This window comes from Octopus bimaculoides, chromosome 3 (assembly GCF_001194135.2).
Source record: "Octopus bimaculoides isolate UCB-OBI-ISO-001 chromosome 3, ASM119413v2, whole genome shotgun sequence".
Taxonomy (NCBI): domain Eukaryota; kingdom Metazoa; phylum Mollusca; class Cephalopoda; order Octopoda; family Octopodidae; genus Octopus; species Octopus bimaculoides.
In genome coordinates, this window is record NC_068983.1 from 32,550,341 (window position 1) to 32,555,959 (window position 5,619).

The following is a 5,619-nucleotide window of genomic DNA, read 5'->3' on the forward strand; positions in this document are numbered from 1 at the left end:
ATATATATATACATATGTGTGTGTGTATAGAGTATTAGGTGTGATGTACAGATATTGAATATTGAGAAAAAAGGTCACCAGGATTTGGGAAAAAAATCTTATTATTTATTCATTATTATTAGCGTTTTCGTTCATTTCTCGAACTTGTCAAAATTGTATTTGGTAAGAGCGCTGTCCACCCTTTCACCAATTCCTAATCAAGGCTGAGATCTTTATGTATTGCTGAAGAGTTAAGTAATAAAGACGAGTGAGTATCTAAGGCACTTGCGGAAAGCATGAATATTATAGAATCACACTTCACAAATTTAGCGAAAAACACGTGACTTATATACAGTACAGTCAACCACCTTGATAACGTTCTACTGTACTTTTTGCTAGTTATTTTAGGTGTCTATGCTCTCGCTAGTAGACATAAACGTTCACTTGACTCTTTCATCATTGACCTAGCGTAATATCCAGGAGGTAACAAGTGGAGTGAAGAAGGGAGGTAGAGAGAGAGAGAGAGAGAGAGAGAGAGAGAGAGAGAGAGAGAGAGAGAGAGAGAGAGAGAGAGAGAGAGAGGGATAGAGAGAGAGAGAAAGAGAGAGAGAGAGAGAGGGAGAAAGAGAGAAAGAGAGGGAGAGAGAGAAAGATAGAGGGAGAAAGAGCGGGAGATACTTGTACTCGGCTGATACTATTTTACAGGTGAATCGACTAAAACAACATGAAATGAAGCCCCTTGGCCAGAGACAACACGCCGTCCGGTCCAGGACACAGGCCCAAAGCATCATGATCGTAAGCTCAACAATTTAACTTAAGAAATATATATTTCATTAAACTGGAGCAATATTCCAGAGGACCATAGTGACACAAGTGGAATTCCGAACGAAATGGTTTGAACCGGAATCGAAACTAGTTTTTATTTATCTCTGGTTCTATGATGTCCAGTTCTTATTCTTATCAATTTTATTCTAGTAGACAACGATGTCCAGTTCTTATTCTTATCAATTTTATTCTAGTAGACAACAGGTTTCAAACTATGATCTAATTCAGGGGTCACCAAACTTTTTTTTACTGCGGGCCAGATAACATAGAATGATGATCGCGAAACAGGACTTTACCGCAGTTCAGCCACTTCCCTGATGTGTGATAAGGCAAGTCACAGAATTCAGAATCAATTTCTTCAAGAAAAGTCTGTAACTGGCGGTGATTAAGTGTAAGATTCCCAATGAAGTTCACCGCAGAAACGACAGGTTTCAGTACGCAACAAATATCTACGTCTTTCCCACAGAGTGCTTGCTGACATATAATGTAATGTATAAACAGAGAGCCCGGGAGTTGAAGATTTTCCAACTTAGTCCTGATCTGCCACACCAGACTCTTCCTCACTCCAGCCATGTTTTTTCCTCCATCAACTGTAACACATTGAAGCTGATTCCACTGAAGCTTACAACCTTGCAAAGTTTGCTGCACTCCCGTGAAAATGTCTTCTCCAGTTTTTGTTCCATGCATGCTGCAAGCGGATGCCAACTCTACTGTGATCTGAAAGTCCAAATTAACACACGAGAAGTTGCGACGTATTCGAGACTTCAGTAGACTCATGCAGCGCAAAAAAATACCACAAGAAGTTCCTAGCTTTCTCGCGTATCTTTAGCACTATGTTCTCTCCAAGTTTTTCTGTTTTCCGCACAACTGGACTTGCTGAAACGCTGAGACATCCAAATAAATCAGCTTTCTCAGGACACAAGTCATTTGCTGCTTCCGTCATACACTCTTTGATGAAGTTGCCATCAGTAAATGGTTTTCTTCACTCTGCCATCTTATGCACTATTTTGTAACTTGTACGAGTGACAGATTCATTTTCAGCAAACATTCTCATGAAGAGAATGTTTAAACACGGCAGTGCAAATTAAAACATGATCACTACAGGTATGAACTCTTAATGCAGGTACTTACATAAAAGGTACAGTGCGGCAACGGGCTAGTTGAACTGACCTCGTGAGCTGTAGTTTGGTGACCTTTGATCTAATTCGGTTGCACGAGACTGGTAGGGTTAAATGAATAAAACATTTTAACATACTCCATAGATTTTGTATTCGACGTTCATGGAAACTTGCATGTTCTCGGAATCTAAATGCATACCTTGAACACTGTCACGTTTACGCGTGCATTCAATTTTCACATACACACACATGCGCGCGCGCACACACGCCCACTGCTACGCACACACATACGCACATACACACAGACACAAACGCACACGCACATATATGAAATCTATTATCTATCTATATTCTACCGTACTTCGCTTTTCGATTATCGAATCTTGGAATTAGTTTTCCCTGTGTGAGAGGATCTTGTAGCCTATCTATTCCATTGTGTACTTGAAATTGTTTTATTGACCGGAGACGACGACTAAATAAGTTTTGTTGTCGAATCCATTGCCATTCGAAAGGGAAATGCAAAAGCGAGACATGTCATATAAATTGTCGCAGTAGCATGAAGTATTATAAGAATATATTCTGAGGAATCCATTAAGTATTTTGATACATCTATTCACTCACGAAATCTTACCAGATATTAATATAAATATATCTCAACATAGATGATAATTTACATAAACGACATATTGAACATCATAGCATAAAACGATAAAAATTCGGTAAACTGAGTTTGTGATTCAGATTTACTTTGCTGTTGTAAAGCTGGTTACTTTGGTTAGATAACCTAATGCCCTTGGACGACACAAATAGCAACCAAATCTCCTCCAAATCACGCTACCGCATTGATTCCTAGTCGCTGTGCTACAGATGAAGTTTGTACAACGATTAGGAATGTTTAATGCATCGCAAAAAATACTGAAATTATATTTTAAAAATGTGAAAAATACAAAATAAAATTCCGAATATGAAGTTTCATTTGTTGAATAAAAAAATAGCATTTAATAATTTTCTTTTGACTAAAATATTTAAAAAGATATTTATATTTACTCTAAACTACATCATAAGCTGAAAACGTTTGTGAAAAGTTTGTACTATAGTTTAAAAAAGAAGAGGAAGAGGCATATATAGGGAGGATAATGCAGTCTTTGATACACTCCATTTAAAACAAAGACAGGCTCACAACATGAACACCATTGACCATGAATTTGCTTGATCAAGGTAGATCGGAGACTAAACGATATCATCATCTTGGTATTAAAGCTTGTTTTCATTTCACTAGAGGATGTAAAATGAATGTAATTTTTCAGAATTAAACAACAGTTGATTCAGTTAATTTTGTTGCATATTATTAAAGTTGTTGCTGTTTAACCCCAGGACACCTCTAAGCAAACAGATCCATGATCAAAGTGTTCAAAACATGTATCCAACAAAATATTATCCAATGTATTCCAACTTTTATGTCGGATTGTAAGGCATGATTTGCAAGAAATTTACCTGCTATTTTTTGTAGTTGAGTAACCCCAGAGCAATTTCTTCGTTGTGCATGAATTTATCATTTTTGTATAAAGTCCAAGTAGGAATGTCGTAATGAAACAAGCTAATATCCGTACACTCAGCATCCTCACCTTAGTTGCAATTCTTAGTTACAGACATTTCACTTGTGACTTTACAGACAAGGCACGAAGGCCGCACCGTTTCCAGTTTAGAGAGAGAGAGAGAGAGAGAAATTTGTAGGTATCCGAGTTGGCAGAGAAGCAAACTATCAGCTGAAGATTTTGTGTGTCGTGTTATCGGTGCTGTATTTTGTCCACATCTCTAACAAGCTCAGCCATCAACAGCTGCCCAGTGTACGTAGCTGTACAGAGATATCAGTGTGACTGTACAACTTGCAACTATTATTAACATTAGTACTATATAATGGTAAGAACAAAATAGCCAAGTGGAAATGATATTGATCTACTCACTCATACTTCGATAAATTATTTCAACCGGCTTCAGGTCACCGTGATTCGAACAGAGCACTTTATTCTGCATGCATTAGTTAAACACGTGGAAAATGTGTTGGGGTGCTACCATGTCACGCTCTGCAATCTGAAATCGTTTCTGCGAGTCAAGAAGGTATTACATGTAACGGATGTCAACAGTCTCATATAACCAAATAGATGGATTTAGATATCGTTTGATGTCAAACTGAAGTATAAGGGCAGAAAAAATGGTAATTGTGTTGTTAATAGATTTCTCACAAATATCAGTGGTGCAAGCAAGGTAAATTGGACACAGAATTATGTCACGGTTTACTACTTCGGTAAGTATGTGAGATGAAAAAATAAAATTAATTGTTATTTATTCTCCAGAGATATTTATTAATAGAAGAGAGTTCCACTGATATTTTTCTAAAATATTTTGAATACTTAATTTAGCTGCCACAAGGTACAGAAACAGTCGAGTAAAAGTATAACGAAGCGTCCACTGCAGGGTCGAACTCAAGGTCAAATGGTAAACATGTTTTAAACAACAAACTATACTTAATGTGCTTAAGAAAACCTCAGCGCTGCAGTATTCGTCTTGAGAAAGCATCTCCTATAGACTTATAGAGTTAAAAGGCACAGAAGTGGATCAGTAGGAGGAAAACCTGTCAACATGAAAGCATTATTTTGGCTTTGGCATAGAGCGACGGATACCATCAAAACCTGTCGATTGCAACTCTACCTTTCCTCTTCCTGGATCAATAAAATAAGTGCCAGTGAAGTACTGGTGTCGATATAATCGATTGTTCCCCACCTGAAAATGTCTGTTACTTTGGTTTTGGCAAAAGGCGAGGGTTTCAAATCAGGCCATATTATTTTGCTTTTCATTCTTCCAAGGTTGATGAAATAAGCACTAGTCAAGTATTATTGGTAATTTATGCCCTACTGCAAAATGTGTGATTTTTGTACCAAAGCTAGAAACCAATACGACGAGTGATGCAAGGACGAACAATTTTGAGCGAGAAGTTTTATACGAATTCATTTTAGTTTACTTCCTTTGTATTGGCTTAAACGTCAAATGTCAGAAGCAAGTATAACCAGCAGCGTTGACTCCGGCGAACTTACAATAATCTTATTAACAAAAAGTAAAAGTCGAGAAAAGACTGGGAGAATGAAACTAAATATTTGTAAGATAAGCACAAGGGATACACCAATAGATTATATCGTTCCCCAGAACTGAACGGTAAAGAATATAAGAATACACACACACACACATTGTTATATTTCGAGATGGTCACATGAGGTAGGTGATACACGGGTAAAACATAGGTACAAGCAGTATAGTTAGCAAACCCATATACACAAAACACACATACTAATATAGAATCGCACACATACACGCACGCACACATGCGCACACACACACGCGCACACGCACATGCACACACGCGCACACGCGCACACGCACACATACACAGACGCAAATGCATAGCGCTGATAAGGATACACACCACAGGTAGACAGAATGGACTAAATAGGACAGGTGGAGACACGTGGAATGGAAGTTGGTGAGGAGGTCACAGGATGTGTGACGAAAGATTTCCCGACAATGGACACTAAAATAAGAATAATAATAAAGCTAAAGTGAAGAACGAATATATTGTGCGTGTGGTTATTTGGCAAAAAAAGAAAAATACATATATCTGATGTCTGATTTTTGGATATAGTTA

The 5,619-nt window shown here is 37.7% G+C and overlaps 1 protein-coding gene across 1 annotated transcript in view; it reads right to left on the minus strand.

Annotated features, from left to right (window-relative positions):
• Positions 1–5,619, minus strand: part of LOC106880211 (uncharacterized) — a 127,962-nt gene that overhangs the window by 98,520 nt on the left and 23,823 nt on the right. The window lies entirely within an intron of this gene.